General features: G+C 40.9%; 1 protein-coding gene and 1 pseudogene across 3 annotated transcripts in view; one reads left to right on the forward strand and one right to left on the reverse strand.

Moving 5' to 3' along the window:
* LOC134225732 (cAMP-dependent protein kinase catalytic subunit PRKX) overlaps positions 1-19,302 on the forward strand; it is a 246,886-nt gene that overhangs the window by 157,923 nt on the left and 69,661 nt on the right. The window lies entirely within an intron of this gene.
* LOC134221376 (uncharacterized) overlaps positions 4,763-19,302 on the reverse strand; it is a 31,890-nt pseudogene continuing 17,350 nt past the window's right edge.

Here is a 19,302-nt window from a genome sequence, read left to right on the forward strand (position 1 = left end):
CGAAACTGTTGCTGTTAATTTACGTGTTTATAGTTTTGTCAGTAGGCCGCAACGGAAAAGATTTGTGTGATTTAATTAGTAAGTGTCGTATATTCGCTGCAGCAGCACCTCTTCTTTTCCGTGCGGTTTCGCCAGACCAGACGGACTTACGGATTTAGCAAATGTGACAAAAACCAACCAATGCCGTCGGGAATCCGTGGCCAAAATAGATAAATCTTGAACTTCACCCCGGCCTGTGGTGCCTGGTGATGTGTTGTATCAAGGACAAAAGAAGATGGTACAAAACAGTCATGATAATGTTCGTTCAAAGATTGTTTAGTATCTAGGAGACAAGTTCTTGCTAGGTACCTATTTCATTAATATTCAGCACTGTTTTGTTAATATGTTGATGAATGTTCAAATGTTTTTCCTGGAGAGAATTTTCAGAACCACCGAACCAATAGTTAATGGAATGTCTTCACTCGTATGACGAGTTAGTACTATTCCATTTAACTCCACCATTGATTGATGGGAACTTTTAATGATGGGGTTTTAGACCTCAACAATAACGCCATCTCTACTCTTATATGCTTCACAGATGTTTGCGTGGTCATCCAAATTTACGATTGAGTAAAAACTATCTTTTCAAACTGATTCGAAATCATCCAGAGGTTTCCAGTATGTATCTCGATTTAGTTGACAAAGTATGTTTGCAACTTTACCGACGACCGAAGGGTTAATTGGCATGACGATGTCGCGGTGGTCTGATGCGGTGTGTGCATCGACGGCGGAGATTCGGTACTTTGCTGTTTGGCATCACCCACTGCTACCGGACCGACTGACCGCACTCAAATACAGCAAGTGATCCTATACGAATGGATATCGAACCAATGAGGACGATGATGATGATCATCATCTGATCCATTAACGATGCTAATAAAGATAATCTAAATAGTGCGTGAAATTCAAGATTTTGGCTACAGTTCGGCGTTGGCTTTGATGATTTGTTGGAGTGAATTTCGTGTTTGAGACATGCGGGATTATGATGCAATTTTATAAACGAGCAGTAACTGATAGAGATTAATCGAATGTGTAGGCTCTCTGCTGAAAATTATTTTTGCATACTAAGGATTTGCTTAGATACAATCATAAGATGAATTTAGATTGATCTATTTTGATCCAGTGTCTTGGTCTTGCATAGATTAGAAGCGTAGCAGTAAATATTAGCTAATTAGCTTTTTATTGAAATTCATACGAGTTTTGAAATAATTTAAAAAATTTAAGCACTTTGAATTGTATCTCATGCAATTCTCCAGGTAATGTATAAAGATTAATAGCAGAAGAGGCAAACTGGCCAATTCGTCACATTCATATAAATCTACCACTCCTTCATATTTGCTATTCCATTAATTCATCTCAACTCATTAGCAACGATCACGATTGGGTCAATTTGCCGTCAAAATGCGTTTCCCTGCCTTTATTTACATATTGTGCTCTCTCGTGTGAAATTGTTTATAAATTATATGGGAAACCCCAACTGTTTATTTTTGATTTCGATTACGCAAAATTGCCCCAACTATAGCAGCGCAATGCCTGCCAATCATCAACAGCGCCATGCCCCGGCAAACCAGCGTTGGGTATGCAAATCGAAATAATCGATTGATTTTGCACGTTTGGGTGTATGAGAAGCGTGAAATTAATATCATTGGATTCATCACTAATAAACTTTTTTTACCCTGCATAATTGGCTTACTCATTTTGAACAAATCGTGCAAATACGTGTTGTGTATGACGTGCATAATTGCAGCATGATATTTCACTGGAATTACTAGTTATAAATATTATGGAGATTTTAATTTAATTTATGTAATCTGGCACGACATGACACAAATTTACAGAATTTATCAAGTTTGCGTTTGAACTTCACGTGATTTAAAATATTCCCACCTTCCTGTATGCCTGGCGTATCCCGAGCAGAAGAAATTAACTCAAAAAAACTTCCTTCTGTTATCGATACCATACTCTGTAATGAACAAACTACCCTTGCATAAGAGGGAAAATACCAAAGAATAATACCAAAAAATAATATGACGAATACTTTAGGCAAAACATGCTTAGGTATTTCAATACTAAACGAATAATAATTTGTGATACGTTTGGTATTGAAATACCTAAGCATGTTATGCCTAAAGTATTTTGCAGGGCAAATTTTTGGTATTATTTTTTTTGGTATTTTACCTCTTATGAAGGCTAGTTCATACCAATTTCTGTTTTCGAGGCCATCGCTCCTGCTCGGGATATTGATAAACTTCATATTTGTCTGAATAGGGCAATGTGCCTCTACTTGAGAGCTTTTAGCTTTTACGAAGGGGCCAGCCTCTATTCGATTGTTTGTTAAATACTGTTTTTGAAACGAGTTCTTACTTACGCACTAAGTCCTAATGGAATCTGCCATGTTTTCGACTATCTGCAATGTTTTATATTTCGGTTTTCAAAAGCTCGTGGACCATGAAAATGGTCAACCACTACTCCATTACGAGCATTTGTCAATAAATAACAACGGCTCATTAAATTTGATTCCAGGTCGAATAGAATCGAAAAACATTCAAAAAATCGGTATATTTTATCTTATAACCGCTGTATATAAAAAACGGTAGCCCTTAGAAAAAAATTACTGTGCACCTTTTACATTGGAAATTATACATGCTTTCATAAAATCGAGTCGATAAAAGTGTGAAGAGACGGAGCAACTGTACCGCGCTAATAACACACGAAAATTCTATGAGAAGTTAAACCGTTCACGTAAGGGCCACGTGCCACAGCCTGATATGTGCAAGGACATAAACGGAAACCTTCTTACGAACGAGCGTGAGGTGATCCAAAGGTGGCGGCAGCACTACGAAGAACACCTGAATGGCCTGGGAGAACGCGCGCAGGACATAATTTTACCGGCTCCGGATCTCCAGGAAATCCAGGAGGAGATTGGCCGGCTGAAGAACAACAAAGCCCCTGGGGTTGACCAACTACCAGGAGAGCTATTTAAACACGGTGGTGAGGCACTGGCTAGAGCGCTGCACTGGGTCATTACCAAGATTTGGGAGGAGGAAGTTTTGCCGCAGGAGTGGATGGAAGGTGTCGTGTGTCCCATCTACAAAATGGCGATAAGCTGGATTGTAGCAACTACCGCGCAATCACATTGCTGAACGCCGCCTACAAGGTACTCTCCCAAATTTTATGCCGTCGACTAGCACCAACTGCAAGGGAGTTCGTGGGGGAGTACCAGACAATCTACAAAACGCTCATTAGACCGGTAGTCCTCTACGGACACGAGACCAGGACGATGCTCGTGGAGGACCAACGCGCACTTGGAGTTTTTGAAAGGAAAGTGCTGCGTACCATCTATGGTGGGGTGCAGATGGCGGACGGTACGTGGAGGAGGCGAATGAACCACGAGTTCCATCAGCTGTTAGGAGAACCATCCATCGTTCACACCGCGAAAATCGGACGACTGCGGTGGGCCGTAGCCAGAATGTCGGACAGTAACCCGGTGAAAATGGTTCTCGACAACGATCCGACGGGCTCAAGAAGGCGAGGTGCGCATCGGGCAAGGTGGGTCGATCAGGTGGAAGATGACTAGCGGACCCTCCGTAGACTGCGTGGTTGGCGACGTGTAGCCATGGACCGAGCCGAATGGAGAAGACTCTTATATACCGCACAGGCCACTTCGGCCTTAGTCTGAATAAATAAATAATAATAAAAATGTAAAAAAAAAAAAATATTTAGACCATTTTTGAAAAACCAACTTATTTAAAAAACCCAGATTTATCCAGCCAGCGGTGATGGTGCCTTTCTCGACTTTTGTAAAATGTGTGCGCTCGAAAATATAAAAATATATCTGAAGTCCTGTAAACCCCAACCTTTTGAAAACAGATAAGAACAAGACTATTAAATGCTTTTCGATTTGAGCGTACATGCTAAAACAAGTATTTCCTGAGAAATCACGGAATTCTGTGTCTGCCCTTTGGCCTTCTGACAGCAGCAAAAGATACATAAATTGCTGCGTCTGAAACTGGATCAGCTCCCAGTAAATAATCTGAATGCACTTATGTACACCCGATTCTTTTTTTACACGGGGGATGCGTTCCGTGTAAAAAAAGTTTTCAGTTCAAAATTTGAAAATCCGTGTAAAAAAAAGTTTTATGATTTCTCGACGAATCTTGCAAAATGGAGCAACTTTGCAAAAATTTTGTATGGGATTTTTTTTACACGGCCGTGTAAAAAAAATCCGTGTAAAAACAGAATTGGGTGTATACAACATGAAAATGCATGTAGTTGTTTTAGGTATGCACTCCTGAAACTTATTCAAACGAACTGGAAATATCTGATGAAATTGAAAAAAAAACACAAATTTTCTTTTCACTTCTTATTATACGACAAATCTATACGAGTTTCATAATATGTCAGAAACTGTGAAACCTACCTGAACGCAACCCTTCTGTGCCTCTATCCACGAGAGACCTCCCAGATGGACTATGAGAAATATTATAAGATAATTTAATTTCAGCTACCAATTTTGGAACACGGTAGTTCCTGATTATTTCCGATACACTTTTTACGCCTTAAGTCAAATATAAAAGTGAAAGAGCATAGAGAACAAAAATTAGCTGAACTTCAGATTAGTTTAGGAAGATTACTACTTCTGCAATGTTCTAAGGCGTTTAACCGCACTTGAACCCCACTAGTGCTCAAGCAGCTGGTGGACTGGGGTTTTTCTGTTAACATCCTAGATTTTGTGCACAACTTCCTCACCCGCCAGTTCTTCCGGGTCTTTATCTGCAATTCCGCCTCCAGAACCTTCCCAGAGGAGACTGGGGTCCCGCAGGGGTCTGTTCTGGCAGTAACCCTGTTTCTGGTTGCCATGAATGGGGTCTTCAATGGCCTCCCCAAGAACATCTACATCTTCGTCTACGCGGACGACATCCTACTTGTGGTAGTCGGTGACACTCCGGCGCGAACACGTATCCGAACCCAAGCAGCAGTTAGTGCAGTTCATCGGTGGGCCTCGTCGGTTGGCTTCACCATATAGGCCTAGTCTCAAGATTAACGGGAAGCCGATTCCAAACCGGAAACTCTTCAAGATCCTCGGAGTCTCCATCGACCGAGGACTGACCTACGTCCCTCATTTCCAAGCGGTCAAAGTCGGTTGCAAATCAAGGATCAACTTTGTATAAGAATATCAAGACCGCATAGGACAAACAACAGGGTCACAGCGCTGATTGACAGCAGACTTCTGTACAGACTGGAACTGACTTGTGTAGCACGCTGTGAGCTCGTCAACATACTCTCACCAGTCTTCAACCAATACCTCCGCATAGCTTCCGGACTTCTTCATTCCCACTGAGGCTGCCTGCGCCGAAGCAGGTGTCCTCCCATTTCGCCATCGTGTGCAAGTGGCTATTTGCCTAAAAACCGCCGCATACGCTTCCGCCACGTCCGGAAACCATAGGAACCCTCTCCTTGTTCAAGGGGATCGGATCATGCACATGATGGCCGGCGTCAATCTTCCCCCGGAGGCTAGGGTCTACTGGCATGGAGCGAGGAGCTGGCACTCCTCCACAGCCAACCTAAATAGCTACATTGTGAGGCGCTTTAAAAGAGGGACAACACACGACAGCTTTTCGAATATCGGTCGCCGAGTTGCTAAACACTGAGTTTATGGACATCGAAGTTTTGAAAATCGATACACTGACGGTTCCCATTCGGTCTCGGACAGCCTTCCTGTATAATGAAGCGTCATCTCGACGGAAACCGCAGCACTGTTGATTGCCGCTACTCCCCTCCGACAAACCAGTCCTAGTTCTGACTGATTCCGCTAGTACCATCGCTGCCCTACAAAGTGACCACTCGAAACATCCATGGATCCGGGCCATCCTCGCTGGGGAACAACAATCGACAACCTTCGCCTGGATTCCCAGGGTGCCAGTCAACGTCACTGCGGACATTCTGGGTGGAGCCGGCCTTCAAGGCCGGCGTTTCACCACATCGATTCCCTTGGCTGACGTTAAAGCCTGGATCAAAAAGATCGTCAGCCAAGATTGAGAAAACCAAGGGATTAACGGCACCCTGGAATGACATGCCCAGTCTCAAGGACCGTAATCTCCCGCTTCCCCACACCCGATTCTCACATGATTTCGGCGGAAGGCCCATTCTGACCATTTGTGACATCTGCGGAGTACAAAACTAAGTGGTACATGCGATCAGCCGATGTCCAAAATTTGACGTTCCTCGCTCCAGCTACGAAACACCAACAAACATAAGAGATGCTCTAGCTGACGATACCGCCAGCCTATCTGTCCGCATCTGCTTCCTCAAAGATGGAGGACTGTACCGCCAGGTCTAGATCCAGCTTGATTTTCCGGGCACCCCAACCCGGAAATAAATCCCACCCATGGAGGTGTGTGAGCCTCCCTGGTCTTCCCAGGGCTATAAGTCCCCAGATTGTCGCTAAGGTTGGGTTTCCTATCTGGCTGCAGCGATTGAACTCCGGAGAACAGAGTGACTCAACCATTGGATTCTTGGAGCCACAGTTGGCCACCTGGCCAAAGTTTATCGATGGAAACTCCATCCGCTGAAGGCCATGATTGATGTTCGTTTTTGTCGTTTTTGTCGACCAGCTTAATTTTATGAATCAACCAAATTTTAAACGTTTTTAAAAGTGTATAGTAATAATTTTCATTGTATATTATTATGTATTGTACTATCTGCTTGCGGGAGGTCCTAGGAAGTCCTAGGTTGCTCTCTTAGCGCTGCAATATCATGACAAGTGAAGAAATCTCGCTTAACTTTTCAAAAGGACCTAAGTAACATTTTTTTCATGAATTAATTTGAATAGCGCAATCAACAGAACAACATGAAAGCTTTTGATTACAGTACTCAGATTAATTCATGAAAAAAATGTTACTTAGGTCCTTTTGAAAAGTTAAGCGAGAAATGAAGTAATTTCAAAATTTACAGAAATAATGAAAAAAAATTTCTGCAATGTGTTGTGGGCACAATTTTACTGGAGAGGCATATTTTTTTTTTGTAGATTTCGAAATTATGTTCACTTGAGCTTTTGACAAACGTAGTTCTTAAAAAAATACAGTGTTAACAGTTTTAAAAGCTAAATAAAGCAAGAAAAACTATTTTCAACCGGTTACAAATAGGCTGGAATTCATATTTGAGATGAGAGATCACAACTGAGAAAATAATTCTAGATCAGGAGTCTGTGTGGCAGTGAAATAAATGTGTATATGCTATAACAACGTCTTGCGCGAGTCGTTCGCGTCACGTAATTCCTATATCCGAATGAAGGGACAATTGTCGATGTTCGATGCATTCTGATAGTACAGCGGTTCTCAACCTTTTTCTTGAAAGGTACCCTTTCTAACTTTTGCATTAATTGAGGTACCCCCTATGATTTTTTTTTTGTTGTAAATGAAAATAATCGTAGCTCTTAAAGTATATGGAACTTCCCAGTTAAAATTAAGTTCTTACATCGAGGGACTGACTGTTGGGAGTGTTTTGACTATTGAAGGCTTCCGAGCCTCTTGAAAGTAGGATTCCGCGCCTCTTTCGAGAGAACCTTCCAACCCTCTTGGAGATAGGCTTCCGAGTCTCTTGAAAGGCGGCTTTAAGCCACTTGAAAGGAGGATGCCGAGCCTCTTGAAAGGAGGATGCCGGGCCTCTTGAAAGCAAGATGCCGAGCCTCTTGAAAGGAGGCTTCCGAGCCTCTTGAAAGGAAGCTTCCGAGCCTCTTGAAAGGAAGCTTCGAGCCTCTTGAAAGGAGGCTTCCGAGCCTCTTGAAAGGAGGCTTCCGAGCCTCTTGAAAGGAGGCTTCAGGCCTCTTGAAATGAGGCTTCCAACCCTTTTGAAATGAGGCTTCTGAGCCTCTTGAAAGGAAGCTTCGAGCCTCTTGAAAGGAGGCTTCTGAGCCTTTGAAAGGAGGCTTCCTGAGCCTTTTGAAAGGAGGCTTCCAGGCCTTTTGAAAGGAGGCTTCCAGGCCTCTTGGAAGGAGGCTTCCGAGCCTTTTGAGAGGAGGCTTCCGAGATTTTGAAAGGAGGATTCCGAGCCTCTTGAAAGGAGGCTTTTGAGCATTTTGAAAGGAGGCTTCCGAGTCTTCTGAAAGAAGTTTTCCGAATCTCTTAAAAGGAGGCTTCCGAGCCTCTTGAAAGGAGGTTTCCGAGCCTCTTGAAAGGAGACTTCCGAGCCTCTTGAAAGGAGGCTTCCGAGCCTTCTGAAAGAAGGTTTCCCAGCCTCTTGAAAGGAGGCTTCTGAGCCTCTTTAAAGGAAGCTTCCTGAGCCTCTTGAAAGGAGGCTTCCAGGCCTCTTGAAAGGAGGCTTCCTGAGACTCTTGAAAGGAGGCTTCCTGAGACTCTTGAAAGGAGGCTTCCAAGCCTCTTTAAAGGAGGCTTCCGGCCCTCTTGAAAGGAGGCTTCCGAGCCTCTTGAAAGGAGGCTTCCGAGCCTCTTGAAAGGAGGCTTCCGAGCCTCTTGAAAGGAGGCTTCCGAGCCTCTTGTAAGCAGGCTTCCGAGCCTCTTGAAAGCAGGCTTCCGAGCCTCTTGAAAGGAGGCTTCCGAGCCTCTTGAAAGGAGGCTTCCGAGCCTCTTGAAAGGAGGCTTCCGAGCCTCTTGAAGGAGGCTTCCGAACCTCTTGAAAGGAGGCTTCCGAACCTCTTGAAAGGAGGCTCCTGAGTCTCTTGAAAGGAGGCTTCCGAGTCTCTTGAAAGGAGGCTTCCGAGTCTCTTGAAAGGAGGCTTCCGAGCCTCTTGAAAGGAGGCTTCCGAGCCTCTTGAAAGGAGGCTTCCGAGCCTCTTGAAAGGAGGCTTCCGAGACTCTTGAAAGGAGGCTTCCGAGCCTCATGAAAGGAGGCTTCCGAGCATCTTGAAAGGAGGCTTCCAAGCCTCTTGAAAGAAGGCTTCCAAGCCTCTTGAAAGAAGGCTTCCGAGCCTCTTGAAAGAAGGCTTCGAGCATCTTGAAAGGAGGCTTTCGAGCATCTTGTAAGGAGACTTTCAAGCTTTTTAATGATCCCGAGTAGCACACTTGTCATACACGACTTTCTGTAACTCATATACGACCATATCGAGTCAGGGGTGATTTTTGCGTCCGTCATTTTTCCAACGATTTTCAAGTTTTTCAAGAAAAAGTGAAAATTGTTTGTACTGGATTCTGTCAAGACCAGAATATTTTAATTACACCCGAAGACTGCAGTAATCAACGCATTTCCCAGATTGGACGAGGAACTTTGTACCTACTCGCTCAGAAAGTAGCATTTCAAGCGTACGCGTAGATCAGATGAAATGGGAGCGGACGGAAAAAGCCTTATCTTTATGAGGAATACCTAACGTGTCGAGATTTTTTGGAATGAGAGCTCTACAGTGATAATCAGTTGTAATATAGACGAGGATATATCGGACGAACTGGCTAATTAACGGCATCACAAAGCGAGAAAAACAACCTGCAACGCATCACCACCAGCTATTAAAAGACACTCGGCGGATCTCCGACACGTTCACCACACCAAATGAACAGTTCCAAGTGACGGAACACCTCACCGAACGTTTGCTCTTAGTCGGATATCGATACAGGATTTGCAGGTATTAAGAATATAAGAACATATTTGTTCTGACATCGTTAAGGTAAGAAAATTTCATACTTTTTTCCAAAACATTATATATTTTGATCTATTTATTTAAACTAATCACATGTTTAGAAAAAAACAACTTTTGCTCACTAAGTAGATTGAACGTGGCCCATTTTTGAAATATGATATACATTAATCTTCACATGTAACATATTAAAAGTTTATTGATGAGGGAGATGGTTAATTTTTTATACTTTTTTTACAGTCAATATATCTCAATCCGAGATTTTTCATCACTGCAGCTTATTTTTCACCAAAATTTCAATTTTTAGTGATGCAGCTCTGATAATTTTCAAAATATTTTTCTTATTTTAATCTGAAAAAATAGAACAAAGTTCATGATTTCCCCAGCAGCAGTAGTGTTCTATTCATATTAAAAATGTGTTTCTATCAAACAATTTACTTAGTTGCTGCTCAGAAAAGTTACACAGTGGATTTATCAAAAAAATAATGAAACATTCATACTTCAATGCAATTGCAAGACTTTTGAATTTTCCGATTTATTCTTAGTTAAAAGCTGCAGAGAATAGAACCCAGCGGTATGACATTTTTTTTTTTTAATATTATTCTCAAGTGATAAAGAAATTTTCTATGAGGTACACTGGTGTAAAAAGAAGGTAAGTGTAAAAATCGACTCGAAGCATTGGAAACTAGCGTATCTACTTTACACACACCATAACATTGTGCAAGAATATACTTTGTTGCTCATGCTAATACTGTGTTAAAATATGTATAATACATACACTTAGGGCCATTTTCTTCACCTTCGCTTAACTCTCAAGCGGTGCTTACCCATACGTTTAAACCTGGTTTAAGCACCAAGCAGAGGTGAAGAAATTGGCTCTTACACGGCTAACGATTGAACATTCAGTTTAGGTTTCGCGAGAATTTAATTTTTGCATTCATAAAATCATTTTTATTTGCACACATTGTACCTTTTTGCAGTGAATTCGATCCATAGGTGGTTTGTACCATGAAAGCAAATAATTTAAAGATTTTACGCTTATCCCTGGTATCAAACACTACGGGAGAAAATGGATAATGTTATGATCACGCAAATGTTTCCTCTCTCTAAGGTTTATTTCGATAGCTGTGAATCTTAATATGTTATATAAATTTCTATTGAAATACATTTCATATTTGCTTCATATATTTCAAATTCCTACTGAATTCCAACAAATTACGGAATATTGCTTTATATCGGCGTAGTACATGTAAACAAATATGCGTAAGTCCACTTAGAATTCATTTGTTGATCAAAATCATTATCATATCAGGGGGGAAGGGGAATTTAATTTCTTTTTGCTCTTTTTTCGTTTCAGAGAGCGAGCAAAGGCGCTTAAACCTAGGCTATTAGCCAGGGCAAGGCTAATACCTTCGCCCCATCCGAGGAAAATCATCGGCAAGGATAACGGAGTGACATAAATTTCTTAGCAAAGTCACTCCCAACGTATTTCCACAAATTTTCTATCATTTGCTTATAATGATACTCCTAAACCACATACCCTACCCACCATCCAATTCCTTGACATCTATGAGGGCGTCGGTGAGTCGCTGGCCTCTCGTTAAGTAGATGTCATATCATCATTTCCTTCCCTTTCCTAGTAACGGAGAAGATGGGCGTGGCCGGCAATGATAGCTTTCATGTTTTATCATTTTGGACCCTCAATTGGATTTCCATTGAATCCCAAATGGAAATCCATAAGCAATTGGGGTAAGAAAGGTAAAGAATATACATGACAACTATCAGTGTGCAATCTGCGAAATACTCCGTTACAACGCAACGCAACGCAACGCAACGCAACTCATATACGACCATATCGAGTCACATAAGTGATGTGGCAACCAAAGCAATAAGATTTGTGCTACTCTGTAGTCTTCCGGGCTTTTTAAACATAAGGCCATTTAAAAGGAGGCTTCCGAGCTTCTTGGAAGAAACCTTCCAAGCTTTTTTAAGAGAGCCTTCCGAGCCTTTTGAATGGAAGGATGCTTCCAAACTCTTGAGCCTCTAGAAAGAAGGTTTTCGAGCCACTTGAAATGAGGCTTGAGTATCTTGAAAGGACGCTTCTGAGGCTTTCGAGAGTACGGTTCCAAGCCTCTTGAAGGAAGAATTCCGAGCCTCTTAAAATAAGTTTCAACAATAAAGCTTGAAAGAAGACTTCCGGGCCCCGAGCCTGTTAAAAAACCCTTGCGAGCCCCTTGAGAAGATCCGAGACTTATAAAAGAAGCAGAAGAAAAAGAAAGTTTATAAAAAAACCTTGGCTTCCAGGTCTCATGAAAAAAGTTTTCGAACCCCTTAAAACGAGGCTTCCGGGTCACTTGAAAGGAGGCTTCCGAGCTGCTTGAAAGAAGGCTTCCAACAAGCGTAATAGGATGCTTCCAATTGTCTTGCAATGAAGCAACAGAGCTTTTCGGGAAAAAGTCTTCATGTCTCTCAAATGGAGGCTTTCGAATCTGTAGACTCTAGATTTTAGTTAAGAATTATATTCTTAACATATTATTCAATGTGTTAGATTGCATAGACGATTTTAAAAATTTGTTCATTCGAGGTTTTGCCCTTTTGATCTTTAGTTCCGCAGCCATTCATCCGTTGTTGTGGAGGGCAGGATTCAATAGGCGATGATTTACTGATCGCCATGCATATTATGTACAAGACAAAGTTTAGAAATAAAATACTAACTTATAGAATACTAAGTTGAAAAGCAGGCTAAGTTCCAGTTGGAACGTAGAGCCATAGAAGAAGAAGAAGAAGAAGAAGAAGAAGAAGAAGAAGAAAAAAAAGAAGAAGAAGAAGAAGAAGAAGAAGAAGAAGAAGAAGAAGAAGAAGAAGAAGAAGAAGAAGAAGAAGAAGAAGAAGTCTCGTTGCTAACGGCTGATAATAATGTTAGTCGTGAAAAACGAAGGTGCATCATCTGTGGAAGTCGTGCTCCTACGTGCTCCAGAAGAAACTGTGATCAAAAAAGATTCACACCTGCACCAAATGGAATTTTTCTACGGACATGAAACTTGCAAGCACTCAAATTGTTGACTAAAGTTGTTTGTTTAGGTGTAAGCCGAATAAATGAAATGAAATGTTACTTTTCCGGGCAGAAGCATTAAAGTCCAAACAATGTCTATAGCCTTTCCTTGCAATGCTTGCTGAAGTCTTACGTGGTCTGAAGAATTTCTCGTGGAAATTTAGCTTAAAGGAGTCCTATAGCACACCGCTTTGCTATCTACTAATAACAGTGAGTGAAAATCCTAATAAATTAACCTCATAGATAATCTTAATTCTTGATGCTAGAACATTGTAGTGAATTGCGAAAAAATATAATGATTTGTGTTACACAAAATTGCTAGGTGCCACTGGGACAACGTCTCCACATTTCTTATCAAACTGGTTCATCGCTTTAGATGCAACAGTACGGATTAGAAAACCCCACACCTACAGAGTGTCGTACACATTTGCGTCGAACGGCAGGGTAGCAGCACCGCTAATGGTTCCAAGGCGACACCGACCGGAAGTTCTTTGTTCAGTTGGGGCGACACTTGTGTGTTTTATGCATAGCATGCCCTGTGGTACTTTTGCATGTTCACCGTTGCCAGTTGTCGTACATGTTTTACGGTGTCACCATTTCGGTGGGCCAATTCATTTGGTGGTCACGCAAACCTTTTTCGATTGATAGGTCAATTAGCTCTAAGTGATCGTCAAACTGTTTGCGCTTAAATTAATATGAAGTGTTTACTATCGCCACTGACAATTTGCCGGGTACAATGTAAATACAATAATTGAAGCACTTCAATACCGGTCGGTGTTGAGATCATTGTTGGACTTATTCCAAATGGTTCCATATAGCAACCTACTTGAGCGTGGGAATCCTTAGTTCCTAAGACAATTAGCAATTAAAGCAATTAAAAAGCAACTCTCCACACCATAGATGCATCACCATCTGAAGCAATCTATTCTTATGGAAACTATTTTGACACCCATTTTTCATAATTGAAATCGGTATTTACATTGCAGCGTGCTTTGAAAATCCGCTACCGCATGATGGAGCAGATGGCATGGGAAATATTCGCATGCTGTTTTGGCAAAAGAAGCGTGAAACCGGGGTGTCTTCTACCTACCTCGTTATCTTTATGCCGCGGCCGGTAAGGTGCCACAAGCCGCTAATGCTGCGGCACTTGTCTAGCCAACCAACCGTCGTTATTCGGGGAAGACACATACGAGACGGGCGTATGGCGAAGCTTATTTTTCACCTGCTAAGTGGAGTGTTTGACTAGTAAACGCTCATAAAATGATATTTATTTTCATTTTCGAGTGGAGCCACAACATCGCTCGCTCAGGGGAGGAAGGTGTGGTGCGCCAAAAGAAAATAAGCGAACTCGTATCATATGTGGGGAATATACCTTGTGATTCATATTTACAATTGAGTAAATATTTATCTACTAACAAACTGAAGAAGTGTGGAAATAGATGGCATTCTAATGAGGGAAGGCAATAAGAATTACTCATTTCGAATGGGTTGAAGAACGTTATTCAGTACATCTGTTTCGCTGTGATTAATATTTAATTAGCTTGAGCTTTGATTGGAATGTCAAAAGTTTGCAGTATGAAGTTGGTAAATTCATTATTTTTTTTTGAAAGTTGACTGTTGATACAAATACTCTAAGATGCACTACCATCCACTATTGCACCGTGTCGTAGACATTTGCCACCCCTATTGATTTTCCCCAAGCGAAAATACCGAACTTCCACCCACTCTCATCGATCACTCACCTCGAATCGTTCGCTGTGCGACCCAACGTGATTCGCCATGGTGACAAACCCGCCAAGCGAGCCTAACAAACGGCACGATGACGACGATCGATGCATTCGACGGCAAAATATGCACATCCACCATTGCTGCTGCTGCTGCTGCAAGTGCGCTGCGGCATACACCAGGTGACCTGATTAGGCTCCATCATTTGGAGCTTTTACGTCCAGGTCGTTCACGTATATGCGACATATGCAGTATGCATATCCGCCCGCCACACAGGACCCGGTACTCGCAAGCCAAACGATTTTATAATTGTGTGTTAGCATTGCAGCCGCATTGTACTATTGCAGAGAGCCTTTTCGCTGTCCACAGCCGAACGAGTGACATGTTGGTATACTAAAAGTTCCAATGACCCTCGGCCAGTTTTGCATGAGTGCATTTGTAATGAAAGAAAAAAAATAATTGGAAGAATTTGCATATTGTTGTGAAATATAAAAAGCAACGAAGAGTTAAGGTTCTGTGTTCACCAGGAAAGCAAATGTTTTTTTTTGTTTTCGTATAGGTATTTGTATATATTTTATCAGTGAATCGAAAAAATAATTAAAGTGAATCGGTGAATCGAAAAAATAATTGTCTGTTTGTGTATTTTAGTGACTATGGTGTGTAGTAATGAATGGAGCAGATACCATATGATATAGTTACTGTTATGTTTCTTTTTGCATAATAGAGTTTTGAATACGACTTCACGCCATTGCTCAATTTCGGGCAAGCGAAACATACGTAAGTCAGTCTTTCTTTATGATTTTTTATTTTGTGTTTAGCGAGAAAGTGTTCATATGAAAAATAGTTGTTCCAATGGAACTTTTAGTCCATACTAAAACTGAAAGTGGCTTGGTCCAAATCCCGGTCCAGTGCCCGTTGCGATGTCTTCAGTTCCTATCTCTAATATAGTGCCATCCGTTTTACTTGAGCTAGCAATATTGATGTAAAATAAGGAACAATTGAAATGAAAAGATTGCAAATTTTATTAGCGGTCTTCGTAGACTGGTATTTGGAAATAGGCGACATTTATTTGTCAATTCTACCTGGTTTTTACTAATTAAAAGCAGCGACAAAGACTTCAATGGATTGCTTATTTCGTGCTCTTCAGAAGACTACAATGAAGCCGCCTGAGAATGTTTATCTTGCTGTCTACTATTATCTATAAAATATAGCGTTGATTCCATCATGGATTTGATGATAAATCCTTCCTTAATAATTGTATCCGTTTCCTATCTATTATTATCTTCAAGTTTCAAGGTATGAGAAACATTTGCAGCGATATCGGTCTCGATTTTCTTGACGTGGGACTACGTCTGTGTTTTCTATATTGGGGTACATCTTGCAATTGCGAAAAATCGAAAAACGTCACGAAAATAAGATAGACTTTAAATGTTAGTATCTCAGCCGTTTCTTGATCGATTTACAATTTTCTCGGACCATTTGATCAAGGAAGAATCGACGCCTCATATGCAATGTGTTGAGATATTGATTTATAATTATTTATTATTCGAGATTTGCAATCGGTTTCGGTAAATCAATCAATCTCATAAGTAAGCCAGGCTGCTCATTCAATCCAATCAATCGAATCTTAAGAACTGTCGGAGAATTTCCCGACTAGGGTGGTCTAACCGGTAGTACCGAAACCTGTAAAACCGGTATTACCGGCCAATTTTGGGTACCGAAAATACCGGTATTAGAGACGGAAAATATCGATATTTTCGGTATTTAAAATTTTGCTGTCAGTATAAAAAATCTCGAAAAATTTGCACAAAAATAAGAAACAAACCAAATTCCTTTTCATTGCTTTGTTTTTGATGAGATGGAAATAGGAGCTATGGGATGAAGTGCCGAACGATTGTACGACAATTCCCCGAAAACCAATTCCCCGAATGCAATTTTCCCGAATGCAATTTCCCCGAATGTAACAATTCCCCGAATGCAATTTCCCCGAATGTAACAATTCCCCGAATGTTACATTTCCCCGAATGTAACAAATCCCCGAAAATAAAGTAGTTTTTGCAAACACATAATTGTATCAACTATTGACGCCCGAACGGAGCAGCGTTCAAAGATTTGTTCCAATCCAGAGTGTCTCTTTGGAGATGCCGAACATGACCAAATCTTTCAATAGTATTGTATGCCCTTGATCTTCCTTACGGTTAAATTATATATCTTATTGTTAAATTATAAAAATATTATAATAAAGTGTTTTCATATTCATTTTTTTTCTATAATATTCGAACATAGGCTGAATTTATTTGGTGGAGCGGAATCGCAAACAGAAATTCCGTTTGAAAGCATAATGGTAAAAATTTGTGAAATCAAACTCCGGTCCTATGTAAGGTCTATCTCTTCTTAAGAAGTTACTGTAATCGTGGATATGAATCCTTAAAAAAAATAATGCGTATGCCCGGAATAGGGCAATGGTGAATGTGATCCCTTCTTTAAAAGTAGTACATCTACTCGGAATAACGCAATGGATTAATTTGATCTCTACTTTGAAAGTAGATGTTTTTTTCCAGAATAATGAAGTGAATGTTATTCCTTCTTTAAAAATCTGTATCTACCTGGTCTATGGAAACGGTAGATGTGATCAATTCATTAAAGTTAGACGTTAGCTTGAAATAAGCCAAAGTAGAATGAAATTACCTTTTCAGAAGTAGGAATTTGCCTGCAATAAGGTTATGATAAATGTAGTCTCTTCCTTTGATGTAGACGAGTTTGGCTGGAATAGATATAATATATGAGATCGCATCTAGCAATAAATATCAATTATATAAACCGAAAAAAATGATGTGTTCATTCAAAGAAGGCAATATCTCCTCCATTGTCCTTATTCTTGTCCTCGTCTACGCACACGCGATCATTTAAGGAAGGCATTATCTCCTTCCTTCGCTTTACTCCAGGCAAACGTGTACAATTGAAGAAGGGTCTATCTACCCTCTTTGTCTTATATCGGGCAAACGTGTTCATTTTAAGAAGGCATTATAACTCGTCTTCCTCTAATACCGGGCGAAGCGATTATAAAAAAACATTATCCCTTTCCTTCGCCTTATACCAGAAGACGCAGTAATTTTCTTCCTGTATCTCTATCCTTCTTCCTTATTTTTCCATTCATTCTTCCTACATCTCACTTCGTATTTCACTCTTTCTCGCTCCTCACATAACACTTCTTGCATCATATTTTTCACTTCTCACTACTTACTCCATACTTTTCACTTCTTACTATGTACTTACTTACTGTACTTACTTCTCATTTCTTACTTTTCACTTCTCACTTCTCACTACTCACTACTCACCACTCACTTCTCACTTCTCTCACCTCGCTTCTCACTTCTCACATCTCACTTCTCATATCTCACTTTTCACTTCTCACTTCTCATTTCTCACTTCTCATTACTCACTTCTCATTACGCTCTTCTCACTTCTCACGTCTCACTTTTCACTACTCACTACTCATTTTTCACTTCTTACTTCTTACTCGGCCTATTGACGGTTCGGCATACAGTAAAACCTCCATGAGTCGATGTTCCATGACTCGATATCGACTCATGGAAGCAAATTATGCCATATTAAAATATATTTCCTAGGTTACTTAGATGGTCCCTTCAATCAGCTTCCAAAGGATTTTCTATTCCACATCTCGAGATTTCCATGAGTCGACGATCCCTTCTACATCGACTCATGGAGGTTTGACTGTAATTGTCTTCGGCCCAATGTCCCAGCATCTTTTTTTTACAATTTTTAAGCGAGTTGTCCCGCGACTCTCACTTTTGTTGCAACTCAAAAGTATGTCAAAAGCCAATTATGCGACTTTATGTTAAACGACGCAGATTCCTTTTTCAGTTTTAGTTTTATCTGCACTGTGGAAACAATTCGGGGAAATGTTACATTCGGGGAAATGTTGCATTCGGGGAATTGTTATTCGGGGAAATTTCATTCGGGAAAATTGCATTCGGGGAATTGGTTTTCGGGGAATTGTCGTACAATCGTGCCGAACCGTTCCCCTAAATACGCGCATGAGTAACTTTGCCTAAGTAAGCATCATTGACGAAGTTTACGCTACAACCAAAATCGATCAACATCGTCATTAATCATACCTGTTGCTTTATTCTCTTAGCCATCTGTCAAACTGCGAATGACTTTTCTTCAATGAACATTGTTGATATCGTCGAGAATTTTCCCGCAATGTATGAAATTGTGAAAAAGGTACGAGCCGTAGTAGTTCTTTTTCGGAGATCACCTGTGAAAAACGATTTTCTGCAAAAATATGTCCGTTCTGAAAAGAAATTGAATTAGTGGCTGACGCCATGGCACGCTGACATAATTCAATCCCTCGAACCTGTTCAAGCTGTTGTGGAACTACTGCTCTGTGAGTTCTGCACTCTATATGGAGCCGACGTGGCGTTCCAATTAACGTTGGAACTATTATTAATTCAAGCCACAGAAATTTCCGCCACTATTTCGATGCTTTTAAGGAATGAATCCAAGAGAGACGATCCAAATACACCGATCTTTTTCCTTTTTTGAACAATTCTGCCGTGTAACTATTTGTCAGAAACGATTTTGGCATTTTCTTCGAGGCATCCAGAGCTACTTTGATTGAACAAGCGTATAGGATCTTGAAGCGTCTAATCATTCCTGATGCGATCGTTGAAAATGAGACAACGGTCATACCTGACGATCGGTACGAAGAAGATGGATCTATGGATATTTTTTCTGGTTTATCGGTTGTGAAAAGACTGTAGCAGAGCAAAACACTTGCGTTGCTGGTGGCAAATACGTTGACGCCAGGATCCTTGCATACAATCCGTAAGGAATTATCCTACTATGGATCGGAAGGAATTAAGGGCAAGTATTT

Source organism: Armigeres subalbatus, chromosome 3 (assembly GCF_024139115.2).
Source record: "Armigeres subalbatus isolate Guangzhou_Male chromosome 3, GZ_Asu_2, whole genome shotgun sequence".
NCBI lineage: Eukaryota > Metazoa > Arthropoda > Insecta > Diptera > Culicidae > Armigeres > Armigeres subalbatus.